This window comes from Acanthochromis polyacanthus, chromosome 11, assembly GCF_021347895.1.
Source record: "Acanthochromis polyacanthus isolate Apoly-LR-REF ecotype Palm Island chromosome 11, KAUST_Apoly_ChrSc, whole genome shotgun sequence".
Taxonomy (NCBI): domain Eukaryota; kingdom Metazoa; phylum Chordata; class Actinopteri; family Pomacentridae; genus Acanthochromis; species Acanthochromis polyacanthus.
The window spans coordinates 6854453-6882361 of NC_067123.1; the positions used below are offsets into that span (position 1 = coordinate 6854453).

General features: G+C 37.1%; 1 long non-coding RNA gene across 1 annotated transcript; it reads left to right on the top strand.

Annotated features, from left to right (window-relative positions):
* The first annotated feature begins 17835 nt into the window (after window positions 1-17835).
* Window positions 17836-23820, top strand: LOC127536204 (uncharacterized). The gene is made up of 3 exons (XR_007945191.1): window positions 17836-18054; window positions 20454-20552; window positions 23474-23820. It is a non-coding gene; the product is annotated as an uncharacterized LOC127536204 (long non-coding RNA).
* Window positions 23821-27909: the final 4089 nt, after the last annotated feature.

Consider the following 27909-nt stretch of genomic DNA (forward strand, 5'->3'; position numbering starts at 1 on the left):
ATGACATTGTTCTGAGTGAATTTGTGGTGTTTTTAACTGAATGTATGAGTTCACATCAGCAACAAAATGTTTCTTTTTAAATTCTCCGACTGCAATCTTAGTTGTTTTTATAAGGTGTAGGGAATCTGATCATCTGTCAGCTCATATGGTTTATGAAAGAGCACTGTGATTGTAAAGATATGATGTTTGCAAATGAATTTAATAATTTATTTACCTTCCCTGTGCTTTGAGAATGTGTGATGTCGACAGCTGTACTGTTTTATTGTGAAATTATGTTGTTTTACTTTGAAAAACTAAAAGAAGTGGCATTTAAAAAGACTTTTTTGTCATTTTTCTATCAGTTTATCTGTCAAGACATGTTCATGGATAATTAAAAATCATCATGAGAGGAAATATAAGCATACATGAATCAACAAACACATAAAGAAATAAAGTAAAACATTTCCAGAGTAGAAAATCTATTTCTGCTAATGAGTGAATCATTTCTTTTGTCAGTGACGTGTCCTTGCCAGTAATTCTGCAATAGCCAGAAGATAAGTGGAAAGATTAGTTCGGCTCATATGAAAAAAATACAATTATATACAATTTAATTAAAGAAGTCAGTGAACCTGAACAGATTTACTAACCGTTTCACTTCATTTTTGAAGAGTAATAGATTCTCTGCACACTGTTCCTCCCTCCATCCACTAGATGGCACAAGAAACTAAACCAAGCAGCGATTTGTGAATGTAAAAGTTGAAGGACAAATAAAAAGTTATGGGAATAAGCAATATTAAACAACAATTCTTAGTCAGAGATGATGTCATGGCCTGTTATAACCTGTGTTTATCTCAAAATGGTATGATTGATAGTTAGTGATGATGGGATAATATATTACTTTATTATTTTAGAATCAATTATGTCAGACAAAACTACTAATTAGGTCACATTTGTTCCATTTTTAGAGGCTCAGAGTTCAAAACTTTAACAAAAAGTTAGTGGATATTTCTGATTTATCAAATTAAGATCTATAAATTCCTAAAATGTGTGACAGAAAATGTTAGTTCAGCTGTCTCGTTCTTGGCTCCGTCTGTTGTTTTTCGTCCAACACGTTGTCATCTGTGTAATCATCTATTTTAACCCGGTTGTGTGTCCGGTACTTCCGTGGGTGTTGCGTTTGTTACAGAACGTTGCTGGAACTTGCATCAGACTTTTGCCGAATGACCCGGATGTTCATATTATGTCTACGGTGACGTATCCGGTGTGGTGTAATGGGAAATGTCGTCTCCCTTATCATGTTATTCACATGCTCCATTGCAAGTTGCAAGCTATTTTTATCAACGAAAACAGTTTTTCTTACCGACATATATAGAAGTATATTTTTCATTTGGCCGGCCAAATCTTGCGTATTTTATCTGAGGTTTAAACGAGTATTTATTGCTAAAATAAATGATTTTCAAGAGCTAGAAAGCTAACTAGCTCCTGCTAACAGTTTACTAGCAAAACAAATGCTCGACTAGCTCCTCTTAAATGCACTCTTTCAAGTGTTTACGGTGCGAATATGCTCCTTAAAGCTCTTCCACGAGTTTAAAACAACAGAGTCACTTCGATATTTCTTTTCTTGGTGTTAAAAATGTCACATACCATCAGCTGTTAGCTTACATTAAGCTAGGTATTGTTAGCATCGTGTGACGAGCTGATGAATTTTTGATGATAATGCAGTTGTTAGGCAGCCAGCCCACACGTGTAGAATAAATTATTAAAACATTTGTAGAAATTGCAGAGCCTTTGTTATGCGCACTGACAATAAACATACTCTCCTAGATATTCCATGTTTTGCTTGTTCAGTTAAATTAAAATGAATTTAAACCTGTATAGTTCAACAAAGGGCCCCATTCTTAGTCTGCAGGACTTGATTCACCTTTAGATTAGCACATTTAGATCCAGATGAGATTTTAAATTCCACAGTTAGTTACTGACACAGCTCTAAAATCTGGATTATATGAATCAAGACAGCTACATTTTCAAGTCAAGTCTGCGGTGGAGCATTTTGGAGACAGGATTATTGATTTTTTTTTGTCTCTTGTGAGACATTGATTGTGTTTAATGTCAAATTCATAAATAAACAATACAAATGTACCTTCAGGGATATTTCTATTGAATTTCTCTTTCATTAATGTGGCATTTTCTTGTGTATTTTCTGGATAAACTGTCCAATATTGTCACTTTAATTGCAAGTGTGATCCATGAGTGTTTACAGACATTTTAATTGTCATCATGAAATATAAAAAGAAAAAAACACCATTAGAAGCATTAAAACATGACATTTACTCATTAACAGAAGTAGATTTAAATTGTCTAGCATCAGATGCACCTTTTATTTACAGATCCAGTTAAATGTATGTTATTTCAAAAGGCACAAACACTGAAAGAGGCAGTTCAGGGTGAGAATCAAGAGACAGAAACGACTGAAACCAAAGTAAAAACCAAACGCTGATCTTGTCTGCAGGCTGTGATGTGAAATTTCTCCGGCTCAACAAACAAATGCAGACGACATCCTGCCAAACAGAAGGAGAACGAGAACTCTTTGTTTGCAGGTGTGAATTGGGGCGTTTACAAGTTTTGGAGCAGCCGACAGGAGATGTGGGTTCAGCTCAGTGTTGTAAATGTGCTTAATTTGCATTAACTGTCCCCCCCCCCCCCCCAGCTCAGACTCTATTTGCATACAGTGTGCTGACATTGCAATTCAGATTGAGTCACCTTAAACTCTGCCTGTGCGCTCATGCATGCCAATGACGTGGGATTTTCTGAATGTTGGATCCGAGTTGGCCTTTATTTTTTTCATTTTCTGCACCCACACAGACGAACATGACTCTGATGTTCCAACACAGAGTCAATGCTGCCGCCCACCAAACTGACTGGAATCCTTCATTTTTTATACGATTCTATTGATTGTATAGGCTTTTTTATGTATTCAGGGGAATATTATCTCTATTTTTATCCATATTTACTACAATAAATGGCCAAAAGTATGTGGACACTGTTGGTTTGAAGGCACACAGTGATCCTTTTTTTAATTTATGACCCCTTAAAACATCCATCCATTCTCTATACACCGCTTTATCCTCATTAGGGTCGCGGGGGGTGCTGGAGCCTATCCCAGCTGACTCGGGCGAAGGCAGGGGACACCCAGGACAGGTCGCCAGTCTGTCGCAGGGCTACATACACAGACGAACAATCATACTCGCATTCACACCTACGGGCAATTTAGAGTGGTCAATTAACCTCAGCATATTTTTGGACTGTGGGAGGAAGCCGGAGTACCCGGAGAAAACCCATGCATGCTCAGGGAGAACATGCAAACTCCATGCAGAAAGATCCCAGGCCCACCCCGAGATTCGAACCAGGGATCTTCTTGCTGCAAGGCGAAAGTGCTAACCACTACCCCACTGAGCAGCCCCCCCTTAAAACATGTTTACTAGTAATTCCACCAAAGAGCAATTTCCTCTCTTCAGTTTATACAATTTTAGAAGCTGAAGAGCTGAAAGTATCCAAATTTTCACATAAAATAAGCAAAAATTCTTTATATTAAGTATTATCTTGATAGAATGTCAATATTTGCGAGCTACCAAACTTTTTTTTATTTTACATCTGGGTGAATTTTAATGCTAAAATTGTCTAGTGTTTCACAAGATAACAAAGAAAATATAGCTGAAAATTTGACATTTTATTGTCTCACAGAAGTTTGTTTTGACGCCTCAGATCAACTGAAACAAACTCTGAGCGATGTTTTGACTGATTTCACCACAATGCTAGTGCAATTTTTTGTTTGTCTATAGGATAAACCTCATGTTTTTAAGAGCATTTACTCAAGTATGACTTGGAGGGATATATAGTATTATATCTTCTCCATATTCATCTGAAAGCTTTGGTTACCATCCAGATTAATATTTTTCCAAATAAAACTTAAAAGAACTAATAAGTTGTGATTATTTTACAAGAACAAACCACCCAACAGTAGTTACGAGTAGAACTGAGGCAATCTGTGGATTGAAAGAAAATACACACGTGGACAAAATTGTTGGTACCCCTCAGTTAAAGAAGGAAAAACCCACAATTCTCACTGAAATCACTTGAAACTCACAAAAGTAACAATAAATAAAAATTTATTGAAAATTAAATAATCAAAAACAGCCATTACTTTTGAATTGTTGATTAACATAATTATTTAAAAAAACAAACTAATGAAACAGGCCTGGACAAAAATGATGGTACCTCTATAAAAGATTGAAAACTATTTGACCAGAGTGACATGATTAACTCAGGTGTGTCATTTAATTGACATCACAGGTGTTTCCAAACTCATAATCAGTCAGTCTGCCTATTTAAAGGGAGACAAGTAGTCACCCTGCTGTTTGGTGAAAAGGTGTGTACCACACTGAACATGGACAACAGAAAGCGAAGGAGAGAATTGTCCCAGGACATCCGAAAAAAAATGATAGACAAACATCTTAAAGGTAAAGGCTATAAGACCATCTCTAAACAGCTTGAAGTTCCTGTGACAACAGTGGCTCATATTATTCAGAAGTTCAAGACCCACGGGACAGTAGCCAACCTCCCTGGACGTGGCCGCAAGAGGAAAATTGATGACAAATTGAAGAGATGGATCGTTGGAATTGTATCCAAAGAGCCCAGAGCAACCTCCAAAGAAATTAAAGGTGAACTCCAAGGCCAAGGTACATCAGTGTCAGATCGCACCATTCGTCGTTGTTTGAGCCAAAGTGGACTTCACGGGAGACGACCAAGGAGGACACCACTGCTGAAAAAAACTCATAAAAAAGCGAGACTGGAATTTGCAAAAATGCATGTTGACAAGCCACAGAGCTTCTGGGAGAATGTCCTTTGGACAGATGAGACCAAACTGGAGCTTTTTGGTAAGGCACATCAACTCTATGTTCATAGACTCAAAAACCAAGCATACGAAGAAAAGAACACTGTCCCTACGGTGAAACATGGAGGAGGCTCAGTAATGTTTTGGGGCTGCTTTGCTGCATCTGGCACAGGGTGTCTTGAAAGTGTGCAAGGTACGATGAAATCTGAAGACTATCAAGGCATTCTGGAGAGAAATGTGCTGCCTAGTGTCAGAAAGCTTGGTCTCAGTCGCAGGTCATGGGTCTTCCAACAGGACAACGATCCAAAACACACAGCCAAAAACACCCAAGAATGGCTGAGAGAAAAGCGTTGGACTATTCTAAAGTGGCCTTCTATGAGCCCAGATCTGAATCCCATTGAACATATGTGGAAGGAGCTGAAACATGCCATTTGGAGAAGACACCCATCAAACCTGAGACAACTGGAGCCGTTTGCTCATGAGGAGTTGGCCAAAATACCTGTTGACAGCTGCAGAACGCTCATTGACAAATACAGAAATCATTTAATTGCAGTGATTGCCTCAAAAGGTTGTGCAACAAAATATTAAGTTATGGGTACCATCATTTTTGTCCAGCCCTATTTCATTAGTTTGTTTTTTTAAATAATTATGTTAATCAACAATTCAAAAGTGATGGCTGATTTTGATTATTTAATTTTCAATAAATTTTTATTTATTGTTACTTTTGTGAGTTTCAAGTGATTTCAGTGAGAATTGTGGGTTTTTCCTTCTTTAACTGAGGGGTACCAACAATTTTGTCCACGTGTGTAACTGTTTTTCATTTAGAGGTGCCAAATATTTCAAGTTTCCAGCTACTCTAATGTGAATTTAGGACAACTGGCTGTTTGTTTGTTTTATAAAGCAAACAAATGATTTAATCAAGAAAATAATCAGCAGTTTAATCTGACCTCATCATGACTCATTGTTTTGTCACAGATAAAAGTACATCAGTCACAAGGGACCAAGTATTTTTATTACTAAGTAAACTTACTTGATTATACCTGCATATTTGTATATAGTAATCTAGTATTTTCACAGTGAAGCATTGTTGTTTTACCAAAGGTAAGTGCCTGAATAATTTCTAATCTTTTAGTACCTGGAACTGTGTGGTTTATACAAACGTACACACAAAATACAAACATTATTATAATGATTTATGGACATTAAAAACAAGTGTGATTTGATGTCATATAGAAAAAGAAGGGAATTAAGTTTTCATTGTGAGAAATACTTAATAGGTTCAATGAAGTTTAACATCAACATGCAAAAAAAGACTTCATTGAAGTGTTATGTACTGTGAATTCCCTCATAAAGTTACACGAAGCAGCTTTTGCCTTCAGATGAGTCACATTTAATCACACTGTGAACCCAAAACATGTTTGCAAACGCTGAGTGGTGTCCAAAACCTCAAATCAATTCAAAATGTACTTTATTTATCCCAAAGGAAATTGAAGAATCCAGAAGTGCATCACACCACAAAAAATATACAACAAGGCACAGTGAGGTACAGAAAGTTAGCAGGAGTATAAACAATATAAAATGTAAAATAAAAGATAGAAGACTTGCTGCACTTTTGCTGTTTTACATGCAGTGAAACAGTGTTTGGCAGGCCATTTGTGAAGCTTTTGCCTTTATATTTATCACATTTAATCACCCAAAACATGTCTATAAACACAGTACCAGGAGGAAGAAGTTACCTCTAAGCTCGTGATTCAACATGTAACGTTAATTATACCAAAAAAAAAAGCTTTTAAAATGATACTACATGAAACTAATTTTACAGTCAAGATAATTGAACCTTGAATAAATATGAATCAATAGAAAAGTACACAGGGTTTTGGAAAGATATTGATCAATATTCATGTTGAGGTGTCCTCATACTTTTGGGGATTATACACAACTCTCCAGGAATATCTTAATAATTTACAGCAGGCATTTGTATTTTGATGTGGAAAAAGTGTGTTTGTATTAAAAAAGAGTTGAGTGAAATTTAAAACTACAGTTAATTAAAATACATTAGGAAGGACCTGTATGCATGGAAGGTTCAGATGTCCACATTCTCTATCTCTCTATCTATTTGAGCTAACAGACGTGTTTTTCCCGTCACTAGTTAAATGTTCAGATCTGCCGTTGCCATGACGATCACTTATACCCGATGACTCATCACTGACGCTGCCAGAGAATGACTGCCGTTCGGCCCGTTGAATCACATTCTCCCTTTCACACTCTGAGACATACTCACACACACACACACACACACACACACACACACACACACACACACACACACACACACACACACACACACACACACACCAGTAGAGTCATATACTTCCTCCTCTCTGCTGCTGAAATCAGAGCACAGCTGTCATACTTTGCTCTGTTCGGTCCTCATCTCATTAACATGCTGACTCTCTATGAGCTGAGCTGTTTAGAGCGCATGGATGTGTTTGTTAGCTGTGGTTACACAAACCGTAACACACCAGAATATAAATACTAATGACACCGATGAGCACCTGACTTTTCTTTTAGTGCCAATGAAATGGCTGAAATGTATGGTTTTAAGTAAAATGTGTCAGTGACTATTAAACAAACGGCTGTAAAACATGCTATATAGCTACAGTTAAATTCCCCTTGAGTTAACTTGTAAAAATATAGCACCATGCTAACACATCAGATACTTACCCAAATCCAAATAGCTATCTTGCATTCACTGCTAATTAGAAAGTCTTAGCACGCTAACATGCTATGTTTACAAGCTGTGTCCATATTCAGGCGTTGCATCCTTCAACAAATGCGGCCTACAAAGGCCACGCAAGGTTCAAAGGATGTGAAAGTTAAACCAGTGGTTGGTAAATGAGGACGTTCTTACCGACAGAGGACTTACTGTATGCATCACCACCAATGTTGTCTTCTAGCAACCCTGACTGCGAAAGTTGACAGTGGTTTTGAAGAGATGGAGTTGGAAATTAGTTTTTTCTCTTTTTTTGCCATTTACTCATGAAACTGTACATGACCCAATATTGACGTGTAAGAGTGTAATCTTTAGCTTCCACGGTTGTTGTTTTGCTAGTTTCTAGTCTGTCAGAGTCTGTTTTAAAGACTCAATTAAGTTCATGTGTGTAAGGTCGAATCTACGGATTTTGCTTATACTCCCTTGCTCTTGAAACATAATCACCACATGGACACAAATTCACGCTCATGTTTTTATACACAGGAAAACTAAAACACTGGTGTTATTTTTTCAAATCAGAGTGCCAACTCTATCATGTAGTTACCTTGACAGCCAAAGTTGACAGTCAAGACTAAAACTGTGATTTTAGTTGTTTTGACAAGATGCGAGTGGAAAGTTTAGAAAGATTTTCTTTAGTTTGTTTTATCACTGACTGCGGGAAATGAAGCGAATCCAAAATTGACATTCAAAAGTGGATTTACACAAACTGTACCACACTAGAATATAAATACTGTTGACACCGATGAGTTCCTGATTTTTCTTTCAGTGCCAGTGAGACTGAAATTTATGGTTTTAAGCAGTGGTGTAGTGGTCCCTGGAGAAATGGGTATACTCTTAATTTTCACCTTTTTTTTTAATTAGTCCAGAAAAACGCCCAGTTTTAGAAACAGTGACATAGAAGACAACTCTGTTCAATTTATTCAGTCATTTCTACTTGCCCACTATTATAAAATGATCATGACTTGATTAGGAGCAGTTTGTAGTTATTACTGGTCACACAAGCAAACTGGATTAATGTAACATGTATTTATCATGAGGCAAACATGGTGTTTCAGTTACTTTTGAACATTTATTTAAATAAAATACTTCAAATATGAAGTTGACAGTGCATCCTTGTTCATATTTCATCATGAATAAAACCTCAATATTGTTTTAGGTCGAATCTTAAACTACCTGTCCCCATTCTTGTGTTTTTACTTACTTTAAAATCAACTACCAGCCTCGAGGTTTTCCCACATTATCCCAATCTAGCTAGCTTCAGACTTACGTTAGAATAACGTTAGCCTTTCAAAACGTTAGTTAGACTTGGCCCGACACTCAGTTTAACCCGTTGCGCTTCAGTTGCGCTTCAGTGTCCCGCCCGCGGTACACTTTGAGATCCGCATAAACAATTTGCTAAATGTCTGAAACTGCAAACGCGATTATACAAACACTATACGCCGATGGAAAGCTTAGATTCTCATGAATCCACCGGTATAAACCACTTTCAGATGTGATTACCACAGCGGTAATATAAACACATTTGTCCGACAAACAACGAATATCCATCCATCCGTTCTCTGTACACGGCTTCATCGTACACAGCGCGACTCACATTTCCGGGTTCATTATTACACACGGATGAAAATATTCCACAAAAAACGGCCATAATCCAACCTTGGACATCCAGATGACACAAGCCAGTAAACTATTTTGTCCAAAACATGCCTTGAAGTCGGTATATAATCCACGAATAGGTCGTTTTCGAGGAAATGCACCTCGCGATGTGCGTCCAATATTCCCTGTATTTCTCGTCATATTTTTATTTACAAATAGAATATTAGCGATTTTTTTGTACTGAAAATGGCTGGAATTGAATGCAGCTTTAACCACTGGCGACAAAATATCCTCTCCTTGAAATGTGCAGTCATGTTGCCAGTAGTTTAAAACAATGATTCATTTGGAAACCACCTTAAAACTTACCTGAGAATTATATCGTCCATGAAAGTAGGTTCGCTCGATACGTGCCACTCACTTGAAAGGTGTTTATTCTGACTTTCTCGCATTTCCGCGCATCTTTCAAGCAGACCTGTCAATCAACTGGAGTGCCACAGAGGTGTTAGCAAAATTTTCCTCTGTATGACCCGCCCTACTCTGCCTCTGATTGGCTCATCCCTAAAGTTAACCAGTCGAATCAGTGAAGGTAGCATGTACCAGCCAATTACAGGCAGAGGAGGGTTGTTCATGGCTTCATCATCCTTAAGGAAAAGAGGGCTACCTGGCACACAGATATTACTGAATAATGCGCACCAGGGAGCATTAGAAGTGGGTATACGCAATGCTAACTGAAAAATAAGTGGGTATACGCCGTATACCGCCGTATACCCTGGACTACACCACTGGTTTTAAGCAAAACATGTCAGTGACCATGAAACAAACTGGTGTAAAACACATTACATTCTCCTTGGCTTAGCTCGTAATCACAACACATCAGATACTTACCCAGATCCAAATAGCTTTCTTGCGTTCACTGCTAATTAGCAAGTCTTAGCACGCTAACATGTATGTTTACAAACTGCGTCCATATTCAGGTGCTGCATCCTACGAAATCCCACAAAGGCCACACAAAGTTCAAAGGACGCGAAAGTTACACCAGTGGTTGGTAAATGAGGACTTTCTGACCTACAGAGGACTTCCTGTATGCATCACCACCACCCTCATCGTCTAGCAACCCTGACGTTAAAGCTGACATTGGCTTTGACAAGATGGAGCTGGAAATTGAGTCATTGACACATGAAACCATACATAACCCAATATTGACATTTAAGAGTGTAATCTTTTGATTCCACAGTTGTTGTTATGCTAGTTCGTTGTCTGTCAGGGTCTGCTTCAAAGACTTAGTTGCATAATCTACATAATTTGCGTGTACACCTTGCTGCTGATCACGCACACTGTTGCTCTGGTAGCATAGTAGCCACTTGGACACAAATTCACGCAAATGCTTGTGTTTTTACGCACGGGAAAACTAAAACTGTGGTCTTACTATTGCAAATCAGAGTGTCTTGACATCCAAAGTTGACTGTAGAGACAAAAGTTACTGTTTTAGTTATTCTTACAAGATGGGAGTGGAAAGTTTGTAAAGATTTTTGTCTGTTAGTTCTCAATACTGACATTTAGAAGTAGCATTTTCAGTTCTACTAGCAAGAGCCGCCATATTCTCAAAAATCTAACCGTTACTGACGAACATGTACTGAATCTAGAATGTAGAGGGAAAAGAGAGACCCATCTACAGGACACATGTGAAAGAGCCTTTAAATGGCAGTCCCTCCAGGATTTCACGGGTGTTTTTCGTGATTGTTGTGGCCGAACATGCCTGAATTCGTGGCAACTTTTCTTAAAAATTGCGATAAAAGTTGTGATGTTTTAAGCTTATTTGTTGTAATGAAATTGCGGGAGACAGTGACAACTGCTAAAAGCTGCATTTTTCCAGCTTGTAGAACATGTTTAAACACTGGAATTGACAATATTTATTCCGAAATTTATTATTTAACGTTCCAATTCACTTCCACAAAAGCTGGCACACTACGGTGGGAAATAAGCAGCAGCCAGATGCTGCTTTACCTGACTTGGTTGGTAAATTTGCGGCACAAATTGATAATTTACTATTGAATGAATCATATTTGTACATATTTGTCAGTGGCTTAAAAAGTTAATTTCACTTCCTGGCACACACATGTTCACACACACGCTCACGGCTTGTCACGTCAATTAACAAGAAGAGAGCGCAGTGCTCCACCAAGGCAGGTGTGTGTTCTGCATGAGTACATACCGAATTGCGTGGCCGAAATAGTATGTAGCGGGTGATGGGAATTGATGGGACTCAGAAACACCCCCACAATTTAATCAGTTGTTCCTTGTGTCATTTCCGATACGTCCACAGTGGTAGATTTGTTGTAGGATCACAATCATGTGATCGTCAGCAGGCCGCTTAGGTAGCGTTCACTTATTGCCATGGTTACTGTGCTGCTATCAGACACCGTGCCGTTATGAATCCTTAACAAATCCGTGGATCCAAACTTTAAGCCGTATCACTCTAATCATTTGGTCCTTGTGTCACTTCTGACCGACCCTGAAAACTTCATTTAAATCCCTGAGTCTGTTTTTGAGTGATGTTGGTAACAGAGGAAGGATTCACACACGCTGATCGTCACCTAACTCTGCTGTGTTCTCTGGTGGAATAAATAATCTAATTTACCTTCATTCTTTCGGTGCTCTAACGGATCTGGATGCAACAGTTTCCATCATGGTCTGTTGTCCGTTCATTTCAGCCGTTCTAGTATGTTTCGTGTTTTTTTTTTTTAAAGTGTGTATCAATGGATGATTTTTTTTCTTTTTTTTTTTTGTATTCCACCACAATATTACATGGTTGTAAAACAGTTTAGCTCCGCTTTGGTGAAGAACATCAGTGAATTAATTGTTTATCACGGTCTTCAGCAGTATTTTTTGTTGGTAAATGAGAGACGTTAGTATCACACATGTCTGCATCTTCAAACCTTAAACAAGGAAGTGAATTCGGTGACGTACGTGCATTACGTTTGTGCTGGGAGCTGCTATGATTGGTGGAACTCACGGGAGGCGGGCTAAAATTGTGGGAAAGTTGCGGTGATTGGACAAAATTGTAAGGCCGCTCAAAATTCGCGGAGACTGGTTGATTTCGTGTGAATTCGCGCGATCGCAACATCGCAAATTCCTGGAGGGACTAAAATGGGAACACCTTCATACCACATTCAGTCTTTAACCTTAATTATTAACGATGTGTCCATAGTGACATAAAATAGTTGCTGTTTTAGTGATTTTCTTGTTTGGTTTTCTTACGTGCATGCAAAGTAAATCCAATCCACATGTTACGAGTATACATACTATTGTAGCGCTGGCTGTTTGTTGGGTAGCACACGGACGGTTTTTTATACCTTATCCTCCTTTTTGGATCTGCACACCGACAGCTACAGACAAGTAGTTGTCTTTATTATGTTATTTTTATTGTCTGCAGTACACCACTTAGAAGATTGCATACAGGCGTAGTAAGTTGTTTGCCATCCTTGTAGATATCCACAACATGGACTATCTGCACAAACACATATTTTGAGATGCATGTTGATGTGATCACATGGTCCACGTGCTGAAATTTACCTGGACCTTCATGTACTAGGGACCTTAAGTATTAAGTAGTAAGTAAGTAAGAAAGTATAACACTGGCATCATGGTTTGTGTCCACCGGGGCGTCTTTTGACGTGAGTGGTCGAACTGCTTCCTAACATTGGATGCTGGATAACTAGTAATATAACTGGTTAAAACTACTCATGTAGGATAGACATCTAGCAGGAAACTATTCCAGGCTTCACCCTTCAACAACCACCCAAACATCGGCTGCACCTGACTGGACCAATGCTTCAAACCCGACCAAAGTGGGGAAATTCTTGCATGTTTTAATTTAAAAGAAAATTAGTCTTAGTTTATAATTCTTCTGGAGCCAATTTTGAATTGATTACTGTTCTTTTTATAATGAAATTAAACTGAAACATGATTAGCTTTACAATAATGGCAGGCTTCATCTAATAGGGTCGATCAGACTGTTTTTTTGAAGTGTTTTATAGTGTAGGGAGAGGCAGAAAAGTAGTTATAGAATGACAGATAGATTCTTTTAACCTTGCCAGCAAGTTGATTTCTCGCGATATTTGTGAGTTCACAAATCTCTCAAGAAAGCATCTTGCACCGCTCCCGCTTTCACTGTTCGGACAGAGCCAAGTTGGCACGGGCCAATCACGCAGCAGTATTCGTGTGTGGGGCGGGATATCCGGGTGTGAAGACGACAGCACTCTAGACAACACCAAGCGCCAGTAGATCAAAACAAACATGGCAACGGAGGACAACGATCGTGTAGATGCTGCTATTAAGTCAGTTTTAGCCGAATCTCGTATCGCTTCTTTGAAGGAAGAACAACGAGAGGCTCTTTGCGCATTTCTGGATGGTAAAGATGTTTGTGCTTTTTTACCAACGGGTTTTGGTAAGAGTTTAATCTACCAATTGGCTCCGCTCGTTGTGAAGATCCTGCGATTGGCTAAAAACAAACCTGTCAGAGGCGGGACATACTGTTGCATTGTCCAATCCGTGCCTCTTTCCTCCGAACGGATTTAGATGGAGCGGTCCCAGATTGATATTGTGGAGTACTATCAAGTACTACACAATTATTAATCTGGCTATTGCCAGGTTAAGATTCTTTTATTGCATAATAGAATTATAGGTGGATATAGGTGTAACTTTTACAATAATAACAAAGTCACAGCAGCTTATTTAGGATTGATTTGGTGGTTTGTCTCATTTTTGGTTGACTGAAAGTTCATCACTAATGTTTTTGGTTCAACTACTGTGTTTGAAATGCTATTTACATTATTGTCTGCAGTGGTTTTATAAGAAATTCTACTTTTTTAAATGTGAACGTATGTACTTTTTCTGGAGAACTTGATTTATGTTGATTGGATGTGAACATTAGATGCTAGATAACTAGTACTATAACTGGTTAAAACTTGGCAGTGCTAGAATGACAACAGAGAGGAAACTGTTACAGGCTTCACCCTTCAACAACCACTTGGTGCACCTGACTGGACAAACGCTTCAAATGAGACCAACATGGTGAACTTCTTGCACGTTTTAATTAAAAAGAACATAAGAATTACTTTTTAATTCTTCTGGACCCAATTTTGAATTGAAATATCCTTCTTTTTCTTTAAATTCACGTTAATGGCAGGCTTCAGCTAATAGGTTCAATCATAGACCGTTTTTTTAAAGTGTTTTTTAGCGAGGAGGGAGGCGAACAGGTAATTTCTGAATGACAGACTAATTATTTTATTGCATACTAGGATTACAGGCGGATATAGATGTAATTCTTCCAGTAATATCAGAGTGACAGCAGCTTATTTAGGTTTGGCGGTTTGCCCCATTTCTGGTTGACTCATCGCTGCTCATCGTTTTCAGTTCAACTGCACTGTTTCAAAAACTATTTACATTGTTATCTGCAGTAATTTTCTAAGAAATTCTCCTTTTTTAATGGAAACTCAGCCATCTCTTCTGGAGAGTCTGATTCATGTTGATTGGATGCTGGATAACTAGTACTGGTTAAAACTAGGCAGCATTAAAACGCTAACTGACAGGAAACCTCCAACAACCGCCCAAACATCAGCTGCACCTGACTGGACAAACACTTCAAACTGGACCAGCATGGCAAAATTTTTGAATGTTTTAAATAAAGAGAACACAAGGTTTACTTTTTCTTCTTCTGGAGCCAATTCTGAATTGGAATATTGTTTTTTTTCCCAACGTAATTAAACAGAAAATCATTTAAATTCACATTAATGGAAGGCTTCAGCTAATAAGTTCTTCCATCATTGACCAAGTAGGCTTTTAATGTAGGGAGAGGCAGAAAGGAAAGTTTTGAATTACACATGAATTACTTTATTGCTTGATAGGATTATATGTGGATATAGATGTAATTCTTACAATAATACCAAAGCCACAGTAGCTTGTTTAGGACTGGTTTGGCTGTCTGCCTCATTTATGGTTGTCTGAAAGTTCATCACTAATGTTTTCGTTCGACTACTGTTTTTGAAATACTACTTACATTGTTATCCGTAGTAGTCTTCTACTGTTTGTATATGTAAATGTAAAATGATGTATTTTTATGGAGAACCTGATTCAAATTCAGAATTTTTTTTCAAACCCGCACACAATTACATTGAACAAAACAGTAAAACAAGATAACATGCATGACTTGAAAAGGGGATGGACGAAGCAAAAGCTTTTAAAATTCCAATCCACCCACTCACTCTGATTTATGCTGATTGGACATGAGCAGTACACGTTGGATAACTAATACTATAACTGGTTAAAGTAGGGAGCGTTAGGATGATAACTGACAGGAAACCATTACCATTGGCTGCACCTGATCGCTTTAATCTGGGCCAATATGGCCAATTTCTTGCATTTTTTTAATTAAAAAGTATATAAGCATTACTTTACGGCAACAAATATCAAGAAAGTGAAAAAAAACAGCGCCAGAGGGAAGAATTCTCTGTTGTCATGGTAGAATGACTGTAGAATGCTGACCAGGCCCGGACTGGCAATCGGGAGAGGCGGGACTTTTCCCGGTGGCCTGCCTCCTTATTGGCCTGCCTGGACAGGCCAGCCATGGACTGGCAGGCCAAAAAAAAAGTTGATCGGCTTTTTGGCAGACAGGCCAGAGACAGCAGCGCTAGAAGCCTTACAGAGTACACGCCCACCCTCCTGTCACTCACACAAAGCAAGTGCTCTGAGCTCTAAATCAGAAGGATAGGGATTGGTCAAAGTGACATTTTTTTTAGAAGAAACGTGCCATGATTGGTTAGTTGCTTTATGGCCCGCCCCTTCACAGTGAGAACGGGGAAGCATGCACTGCAGAACATGAGAGTGAGGCGAGAGAGTGGAAGGAGCGAAGATTACGGAGCACCCTTAAGTTTACAAACAGTCGGTTTCTTCTCACAAATGCATCATCAGACTTCAAAGGCCAAAATATAATAAAAAATGTCTGGCCCAAATAAGCTCCACAGGTGTCAGGTGGGTTGCAGGAAGCCTGAAAACGTTTGAGACCCCCTCTTCAGGTAGGATAGGCAGTTGACTTACAATTTTCAGTTATAAAATGAACATTGGTGTTTGCATATATTATTAGCTATGACCAGCTGACATCTAAATGATTTGCTGACAAAATAATATATATTTTTTTAATTCCACATGTTATATAAATAATAGGAAAAGGAAAACATTGGAAAAATTGGTGAGGGTAGTGAAGAGATTACAGAAGAGAAAAGTACTGGACTGTATGGAGCTGTCGTTATGGTTGTGTTTAATAGACTTACTGTCTGTTTAGTAGTGTTGTAATTGCCATAACATAACTGTAAAAGGCATATTTTGGTACATTATCCCACGTCACACAACCTTTACGGTGGCGGAAGTGGCCTGACTGATTGGAAATCTCCCGGCCTGAATTTCTTTCCCAGTCCGGCCCTGATGCTGACCAACAACTTCACCCTCAAGGAGGAAAACTGAAGTGTTTTACGTTGTGTTTGGTAAATTTTTAAACATCATTCATTGCTCAAGATGAAGAAGCATAGCAGAAGAATAGCAGATGTGTGGTTTGGGTAACAGGATGGTACAGTGGGCGGAAAGGGAAAGTTTCGCGCTCCTTTTAGGAAGGTTCGTTCGAAAATACAGCTCACTGAAACCTGTTTCTGGAAATGTTTTTATATTACATTTTTGAATGACAATGGTTGGTTTTAAAGTTTTTTGGGATTTCCAGAGGCAACACTGCTTGCTCCTTAATTGAGTAAAGTCGCCTAAAGGTCAATGTTAAGCCAACAGTAATGGGCAACACAAACTCTGGATGCAACCATAACACGGCTGGTTATGTAGCACGTGGGAAGTGTGGAAATGATGGATCCTGTGGATATTAACCATCAGAACTTTGACAGCAAAGAGGATAAAATTCCCAGTTGTAACAGGAAACTTGGATTCATCTTTTTGCTGTACACACACCTGTACCACTGCTCCATTCATGAACCTTATACATCTTCAGTTTTGTTGACAGATAAATCTTCTGAACCCCAATAGTGAAACATGTACGGTAAACTTTATTCCTATCTCTCTGTTGTAAAACATTTTCGCTCAATGTCTGTTTGTCCTACGTAAAGAACAATGACTAGAGTTTGCCATAAAGGTTGTAATCCTTGTTCATACTGAGGTTGCAGTGGACTGAATTAGACTATAAAGTCTCCCTAGTATATACACTACCATTCAAAAGTTTGGGGTCACCCAGACAATTTCATGTTTTCCATGAAAACTCACACTTTAACATAGTTGTAAAAGGGTTTTCTAATCATCAATTAGCCTTTCAGCACCATTAGCAGGGACGATTGAACGTTATTTCATTTGGTCGTTTGACCAAAGGGCCGGTCCACATCTGGGCCAGTGTGCTGGTATTTATTAAATCATTTTGTTTATTTATCCATATGCGACCAAATGGGATGAGCGTCCAACCATTCATCAGCCCTGTACAGGCACGCAGGCCCACATGCGTCACACCACACGCAAGCTCAGTCCCGCCCTCAGGTGACAGCTCTGGGCTGAGTAGACTTTAGACTTGACATCGTGGTGTGTGCAGTAAAGCCCAGCCAGGCAGTTGGAGATGGAGAAGAACATCAAAAAACGTAAAGGAGGGGCTGAAAAGCTCAGAGAAAAGAGATAAAAGCTCTCGAAGCAAACACAGGGGCCACCTGTTGATGAAGAGGCTGAGCCAACAAGCGAGGAGGAGGATGTAGATCGATGTGAAGAAAGCGAGACTGGAGTGGTGAGCATGAAAGAATCCTGCATTTCACTATATCTTCGAGGATGTCTGAATATGTTGCCTTTAGTAGAGAAATATCAAGCTGTTAGCATCGGTGGTGTAAACTCTTAGCCCAAGCCCAAGGTCTATCCACGGTAGCCTTAGAAGCTAATTGGCTAGTTAGCCAAATGTAGCTGTCTCCTGCAATACAAACACAGCTCGTATTGGGCGCAACAACAAAAACAAATTCATTTGGCAATGGTATGTGAGTAATTATTAAATACAGTGTACAAGTTCAAAGGTTTGTTGTGTTATGTCATAATTTTTAGTGCCAACCAAGACTCTGTTGAAGAGGTCAGCGGTGGGGGTGGGGGGGTCGATTGCACTGGTGGGCTGGTCTGGTCCAAAAAGTCCCGGGCCGAATTTGACTCTCAGTCCGGCCCTGACCATTAGCTAACACAATGTAGCATTAGAACACAGGAGTGATGGTTGCTGGGAATGTTCCTCTGTACCCCTATGGAGATATTCCATTAAAACTTTCCAGCTAGTCATTTATAGTCATTTACCTAGACTGGATTTATGATTAATTTAATGGTATCTTCATTGAAAAAAAATGTTTTTCTTTCAAAAATAAGGACATTTTTAAGTGACCCCAAACTTTTGAATGGTTGGTGTTGTAAAACACTGCGTTATCTAAAGAACAGTGACTTGAGCCTGCCATAAAGCTGTAATCCTTGTTAATACTGTCGTTGTGGTGGGTGGTGCTGGCCTACTGTCAAAAGTCAAAGTCAACTTTTTTGTCAATTCTGCCTACATAAAGGACATAGATGGACTTGAAATGGCGTTTCTCTCAGACTCCAGTGCAAGACAAAGACACTAAGAAACAAAATAGATTGAACTACACTGAGAAGTGCCCCTAGTATGCACACTGACAGTCATTAAAAACTTTGAGACCATATTTTTCAACATAATTTTTATTTTGAAGCCCAAAACTGGATTTTCTTCAAATGAATCATTTGTTTAGCATATTCGCATACAGAAACAAAAATCTAAAGTTTCAAGAATGATTTCAAAATAAAGAATTTCACAAAAGAAAACGGCACCTGCCAAACACAAAGTCACAGCAGTCAATACTGAGTATGGCCTCCATTTGCTTCGATGCAGGCAGCAATCCGTCGGCGCATGCTTTGGACCAGGCTTCGGATTGTGGGTTGGGAACAGCCCATACGCCTGGCTACATCACTGTAGCTCAAACCGGCCTCCACCATACCCAGTGCCCGGAGACGTTGTTCATGTGATAGACGCGGCATGATGCTGTTCACTGGACTAACAATGGTGGCCTTTTTTGGGCCTTTATATAGGCCTTCAAACCCCATTCTCAAATTGTGCAGATACTCACTGAGTATTGCTTGGTGTGTATTTGGTTCACTTTTGCAAAGTGACCAACCCATGTGCAATGAATCATGACAAAATGACAACTCATCATTATCTCAACTACCAGGGCACTAGATCATCAGTAAATCCACAATGAATAATTACAACCCCCCTACAAGTAGAATTCTGCGTACATTTCTACCTCAAAATTTCTATTAACTGTCAGTATATAATAATGAGGTGGAAAACAAAACATGAGAAGAAATTCAAATGTGATCAACGAGTTCATGTTAAATGTAAAACATTGATATGTCAGATGACGTGATGACTCTTGAGCTGCTAACCTGGTTTCCCAACAATGACGCATCTATTATCTTAAATATGGGAGCAAAGGTTGTGAGATCTTGATATGGTGAGTTGTTTGTGTGATCTGAAGCCAGTTTCCTGGTTAAACATGCCGTTGTATCTGGGCCACCCTGAGTTTTACCCTCCAGCTCTGCCAACTCTGCCAACTTTCTTCACTCCACCTCCCATGGACAGGAAAAGTTAGTTCCTATTTTGTGCCTCGTTTGTTCCGACCTCAGGCAGCCTTTTTTGCCACTTGCCTGGCTGCCAACATGTGATTAGTCATTACTGTAAACAGGGTGGATAAACACTGGAAGCCCTCAGGCAACACTTTCTGCTCCAACAAGCCCTCAAACTCATACGACCACAGAGGTCGTATGTACGTGCCCCTGAATACGACCCATGAGAGCGTATAAAGGTTAGCGCCCCTACGGGGGACAGGAAGGCATTATAGGATTTAATTTGCGAAACAGCTTTTCCCTCGCGAAACGGCTTTTCCCTCACTTTCGCAAGACGGGTTTAGGGTTATGGTTAGGGTTAGGGTTAGGGTTAGGGTTAGGTCAAAGTTTGTTCATGGTGACGTTTCAGCTGAGACACCGGAGTGTCGATATTTACTCAACCACTAGAGGTCGCTTAACTTCAAAACGTAACACTCGGTCGTAATAAGGGCGTGTACAGACGACGTATGTGGTCGTTTTTTCAAGGAGGACAGTCTCTTCTGCTCTGTGGACCAGGAGCTTCCAGGGAAAGAGGCCTGGCGACATTTCTGTGTCTCCTGTGAAGCAACAACAAGCAGACAATCAGTGAGTTACAACAAAACCCAGTTACACTTTATAGTTTGGGCACATGTGAAGGATTCTGTACATCTGGACTTTATTCAAATGTGAAATATAAAATCCAAGAAGGTTTGTGCAGCTTTTGAATGTATATTTAAGCATCAGTGTTGCTCTGGAATCAGATTTGAGGTGGAAAATCGTGAGAATTTCCAAATAAATGCACTTCTATTTTTATTACTATTGTCTATGATTGTCTATGTAAACTTTTATTTAGATTGTATGTCAATGTTTACATGAAAAAAATACATATTTCTTGTTTAAACTGGCTCTTTGTCAGAATTTTTTCTTCTTCTGGAGCCACTTTTGTCTTGAAATTTTAATCTTTTTCTAATCTAATTTAACAAATAAACCTTTAAAACTGGTATTTTGTATGGCACGCTTTGGATTGTATTGTATTTAAATCAGCAAAAATACCATTATTTCTTTTTTCAAATCTACATGTTAAGGGCAGTTTTTTTTCAATAACTCGTCACTTATTCAATATTTGATTAGTGTTGCTTTGGCAGCAGATTTGAGGTGAAAATCAGGTATATTTCCAGAAAACAGACAATAAACTAACCTGTATTCTCTCTTTGTTTCATAAATGTATAACTATTTTGCATATGATTTACTCCATGAGGATTTATTCACATTTGTGTCAATTTTTACATCTGAAAAGCTTCACGTTTCTGCTCAAACTAGGTCTTTGTCAGGTAATATCATAGTATAAATAGTATTTTTACATTGTCTGAGTCTTTTGTGTTTCTCTGTTGCCCATTTTTACTTGAAATTTTGTTCTTTTTTGAATTCAATTAAACTGAAAAAAATTTTAAACTCAGTAGCAGCTGACTTTCGCAAACAGATTTAGTTATGAGTCAGTTTTCTGAAGCGTTTTTCAGGGTGGAGGAAGACGAGGTAATTTTAGAATGACAGACAAATTATTTTATTGCGCATTAGGATTATAGCTGGATATGGATGTAATTTTTACAATAATAACAGAGCGACAGCAGCTTATTTAGGACTGATTTGGAAACTGAAAGTTCATTGTTCATGTTTTCAAGGCAGCCACTGTGTTTGAAATTCTACTATTTAGCATAAAAATATTATTCTTAATGGCATTTACATTGTTATCTGCGGTAGATTTTTTTTAAATCAACCTTTTTTACGCAAATTTAACAAATAGATTTTCTGTTGGTCTGATATCTGTTGATGTTCATGTCACCTGGCTTATCAATGAATCGTCCAAAAACAAACCAGAAACCACGTTAGAAGCTCCCCAGTGGTGTCAAAGTGGCCAGAACTATATGACATGATTATATTTGCTGCTGTGCTCTGACCTCCTAACCTCATTTTTATGATAAAGACAGTCAATCAGTAACACGCTGTCATCCTGTAAATGATGTTTGTTGTGTTGGTAATCACCGGCGGGGCTCCTCACATGCAGGTTTCGTCTGACCGGTTAAATAATGAAACTTAAAGCTCAGAAGAACCAGTTTGTGTAAAACAAGAACTTTTTTTCATTCATTTCTCTGACACACTTCCTTCCTCTGCTCCAGAGGACAGTAATAATAACATTGTTCAGTCTCAAAAAAACAATGAATTAGTTTGAATGAATCTTTTTGAGTTCAGACAACTTTTAACGAAATTATGTTCAACCAACAAACTGCATCGAGTCAGGACGATTAACTCTTCCTGTAACAGTCTAAGGGATTTTTTAAAATTGCAACTCATGTAATGATTTGTTGATTTGTTCCAGCTAGTATTTCTACACGAATTAAAGTCATTTTTAAGTGTTAGACACATGATTACTATAATCATGGCCAGTATTTTAAAAATTAAGTTGCTCAGATTAGATTTTTTTAACGTAGTTTTTGTTCACATAGTAGCTTTAAAGAAATTAATTCATATATTTCAGCCCAGTTTTGTCTAATTAACTTAATTATTTTCAACATAATATTCAAACTTTAAAAGCCAAAACAACAAATTTGGAGATTAAATTACACACAATATTAAATTTCCCATTTTTATTACTTCAATCCAAGCCATAAAAATAATGTTTGAAAAGCAAAAGTTCAGTCAAAATCAGTAAATTTACATTTTCATCTTGCAACTGAGCATTTAACCTTGAAGCAACTAAATATAGCTATAAAACAGCATTTAAAATAAGATATACATGTATTTAACTCTTCATAGTTTTTTACTGTAATGGGCCCATTAGTCAAACTCAAAGCAAATTTTATTGTCAATACATATGCAGCACATACAGAAAAATAAGAATGAAAAATATATATATATATATATACAAAACCTGTATCTGTAGTAGAGACCACATGGGAAAATGGAAAATGAGGTCATTTATGATGATGGAAAAACATGTTTTTCTTCACTGTAGGCTTTGATTTCATTGTAATTTTGCAGTGAATCATGTCTAACAGACCAAGACCTAAATTGTGCTTCGAACAGAAACATGAAAGTAACCATAAATAAATTTAAAAAATAATTTTTGAAATGTGTTTTATTTCAGTGTTATTGAAACTTGTTTTGTGAGAAGCAACAGATGCGGAAGGTTTGAATATATGTCATTTTGTTTACACAATGTGTATTTTATAAAACTTCTTTTTGCATAAAGAAAGTTTGAAAACCGTAATTATTTGCATTAGAACATTTTAGAATATCCACCACAGGTAAAAGAAGCAGTGAAGAAATGATAAACACAAATAGAGTCGTTAAAAATAAGCTTTTCTGTGCAAATCATTTATAAAAGTGGTCATTTTGGTTGCTAAAATAGCTCTAAAGTTAAGTCGGTAGAGGCATTAGGTTTTTTTTGGTCACTTTTCTAGACTTTTGCATGAGTTTCTGTGTTTCTGCTGTTATCTCTTTGCTTCTTATCTCCTCCTTCCTCCTTTCAGGCGTCGCTCTGCTTCTCCTCCTCAGTCTGACTGAAGGCAGCAGCTGCCAAGTAGAAGCTGCAGTTACCTGAACTCAGTTTATATGAAGAAACCAGCTGCAGTTAAACTGGAAGACAGGCCACAGTGATGCAGGACGAGAGACGATCTGACCTCCAGCATCCAGCAGCAAACAGGACGATTTATTGAGTTTTATCTTATTTTACAGATTTTTTTCCTGTTTTAACTGACAGATAATAACTAGTCAAATCACAAAATAACAATAATTTACATTTTAACCTTGAATGTAAAATGACACCATTTTTACTATATTAAAATCTACAAAAAATCATTATTTTTCAAAGAAAAAATTGTATTAAGGATTTTGAAAATAGTGAGTAATTTTTCAAACAATGTTTTACAGATTTTTTTACTGTTTTGTTAAACTGGTAAAAAAAAAAATTACAAATAAATTTACAGATTAACCCTGACTGTAAAATGTCAGGATTTTTACTTTATTTAAATCAGTCAAAATAAAATTATTTTATGAATGTTTGCCATTATTTGAAAGAAAAATTACATATATTTAATACAAAAATAAAACTTGAAAAAAATTTAAATACTGTTTCATAGATTTTCACTGATTCATTAAATTACAGATCACTTGTAAAATCACTAAAAATATATGTATTTACACGGTGACAAATTTATTTTAATCAGCAAAAATATAATTATTTTTAAGATGCTGTTTTAATGATTTTTACTTTGTTCAATTAAAGAGAACATGTAAAATCACTGGAAAAATATAAAGTTGCATGTTAATACTGAGTGTGAAATTATGTTCTTTTTTTACTTTATTTAAATCAGCCACAATTAATAATAAATTATGAATAATAAGAAATTATTTGACAAATCTTTGCAATTATTTTAAAAAATAATAATTTTTTAAAGAAAAAAATGTTATTCTGTAAACCAAGAACTAAAAAAATAGGAAATATTTTTTAAAAGCTGTTTAACGGATTTTTACTCCTTTGCTAAATTACAGATAACTTGTAAAATAAAAAAATATTAATTTACATGTTGACAATGAATGTAAATTTTGTAACTTTATTTAAATCAGCAAAAACATAATTATTTAAAAATAGTTGCTGTTATTTGAAAAATATGTCAAAAACTGACAAATGATTAGTCATTTTAAAAATGCTGTTTAACATTTCTTTCCGTGTTTAGTTAAATCACAGATAATCAGTAACCCCCAGAATACAAGCCTCATTTACACATCCATTTACATTTTACACTGATTGTAAAATTATTCAGTTGTTATTTTATTTAAATCAGCCAAAATAAAATAATTTTACAAATGTCTGCTATTATTTGAAAGAAAAATACACTTTTTTTAAAGAAAAAGGGAAAGACGCTTTTAAATGCTGTTTTACAGATTTTTATTCTTTTATTAAATTACAGATAATTAGCAAAATCACAAAAAATAATAATTTACCTAATAAACCTAAATGAAATATTAGAATACTTTTACTGTATTTAAATAGGCAAAAATATATATTTTTATACAGGTATTTTATGTTTTTTAATTAAAAAACCATATATATTAGGGACTGAAAATGGTAAATCGCTCTTAAACTGATATTTTACTGATTTTTCCAGTTTTTTACATTGCAGATAACAGATTTTTGTTTTTTACTCTTTTACAGTGTGTGGCCATCAAATGACACAGTTTTACATTATTTAAATTAGTTTATTCTTCTACAGATATTTGCTGTTATTTTCAGTGTTTTCAAATGTTAAAATATTCCACTGTTGTTGTTTTTTTACATTTTCTTTCTGACATCCTTGCTGCCAGATTTTCACCATTTTCTCAGGACTTTTTATAGTGTGTTCAGATATTTTTTGATGCCGGTGTGTGTAGAGCATTTCAACATAGTGGGTGTAAAGATTCCTAATTAACAACAGAATGAAGCTACTTCATGGATCGTAGACCGGCTTCACCTTTCTCAATATCGCTTTTTGTCAGTCATTTGTGAAAGTATCTGGATGTAATTGTCTGGCAGGTAAAGCGTCTCAGCACAGCAGGAGCTCGTCTTTCCACAGCCTGGCCTCTGTTTGGATGGAAATCTCTGTGGATTTAAATAATCCTTCAGGCTGATGAGCCGTCCGGGCGTCGTCTGTGGGCGTCTGGTGGGTGGAGGAGTGAGACGAGGTCTATGGGGGCTTCAAGGTGAGCTCTGCCCTGTCTGTGGATTATATAACAAATAAAAAATGTCATTATGATGAGGAAAACTCAGCTACCTGCATGCAATCATGTGAAGTTTATGCTGCAAAACACAGAATCTGGGAAAAATCATAAATAAAGATATAATGGCATTTTTGCACTTAAACAGATAAAATACAGTTTAATAATCTCAGTATTTGTCATATATTGACTTCCTACAACCAACATTAATGGTTTAAAAGAAAGGTGAGATGAGGTTTTATTATATTATTCCAAAATTACATTTGCTTTAAGTCAAAACTATACTCACACGCAAAAGAAACACAAGTTTCTTGTACCCGATGAAAAATTAAATTAGGTTTCCCAAAACAAAAATGCATTTGGTACTTTGTGGTGCATGGTGTGTTCTTAACATTTTCTGTTGTGTTTTGTAAGGTTGGTGTGAAAACCGAAAACGGAAAACGAATCATCGCAATACACCAATGCATTGATGATGTTGACATGATTCACACTTTGCACGTCCAATTGAATATGCACGATTTATCGACACCTTCAGTGGGTATAAATTTCATTCAAGATCATAGGCATTTCACTTGCTGTTTAACTATGCCACGCTTAAACCAAATTGAGAGGAACCAAGCCATTGGACGTCTGCAAGCTGGAGAGTCTGTCCGCTTCGGGGAAGGTCATCGGTGCTCTGTGTGGTGGTGTATCGATGCTGGAGACGGTAAATGGTGGTGATGTTGACATTAAAGTGACGGGCAATGTCTCGGACAGACTCTCCAGCTTGCAGACGTCTGATGGCTTGGTTCCTCTCAATTTGGTTTAAGCGTGGCACAGTTAAACAGCAAGTGAAATGCCTATGATCTTGAATGAAATTTATACCCACTGAAGGTGTCGATAAATCGTGCATATTCAATTGGACGTGCAAAGTGTGAATCATGTCCACATCATCAATGCATTGGTGTATTGCGACGATTCGTTTTCCGTTTTCAGTTTTCACACCAACCTTACAAAACGCAACAGAAAATGTTAAGAACACACCATGCACCACAAAGTACCAAATGCATTTTTGTTTTGGGAAACCAAATTTAATTTTTCATCGGGTAAAAGAAACTTGCGTTTCTTTTGCGTGTGAGTATACATGAAAAAATATCCTTTAAATGTATAGTTGAACATCCCTCATAGGAGGTTTAAGGTAGAAATCATGTTTATTTCCAAAGAATATAAACCAATCTCACAAAAAACACACCTGCATTGTGTATTTTTATTGCTGCTGAATGTAAATTAGTAGCACAAACTACTCTTAACAGTTTGTAAAATTAAAAAAAATGTTCCAATCAGCTGTTCTTTAGCCAAATGTGTCTAAAAGTGCATGTTTCTACTTTATAAAGACCACAACTTCAGCCTCTGGAGGGTTTTCTTCTGTTTGTATCAGTGAAGAGCTAAAATCTTAAACTACACTATAATACATGAAAAGTAAAAAAAATAGAGAAGCTATTTAAAGGGAATTCAGCCAAATAAGTTGAAAATTGTGTTTCTGCATCATTTAGACCATAATTTCAGTCTGTCTGGGTTTGTTTTAATGCAGAGCTGAATTCCAAACTACAATTTGTTGCTTGTTAAGTCAAAAAACAAGTTACTGTCAGCTGATTAAGGTGAATTTGCAGCAAAAAAGCTAAAAAAAGGTCTGTTTCTGCTACATTAACATCATTATTTCAGTATGTTTAGATTGTTTAAGCTGCATTGATTTGGATTGTTAGTTCTAGACTACACTTTATTACCTGTGAAGTCAAAAAGAAGTTATTTAAGGGGAATTGTAGCACAAAAAACTGTAAAAAAAAAAAAGGCTCTAAATCTGTGCGTTTCTGTTGTTTTAGCATCATTATTTCAGTGTCTCTACGTTTGTTTCAGTTGAATTCAGTTGGATGTTACTCCTAAATGTTCATATCAGCTGATGAAGGTGGATATAGCTCAAACAAGCTCTAAAACTATGTGTTTCTGCTGCATTAACATCATTATTTCAGTATGTCTAGATTGTTTAAGCTGAATATAGTTGGATTCTCAGTCCTAAGCTTCACTTTATTACCTGTGAAGTCAAAAAATAATAGTGACTATCAGCTATTTAAGGGGAATTATAACCAAAGAAACTGTAAAACTATGTGTTTCTGCAATATTATCATCATTATTTCAGTGTCTCTGGGGTTTTTCAGTTTATTTAAGTTGGATTTTC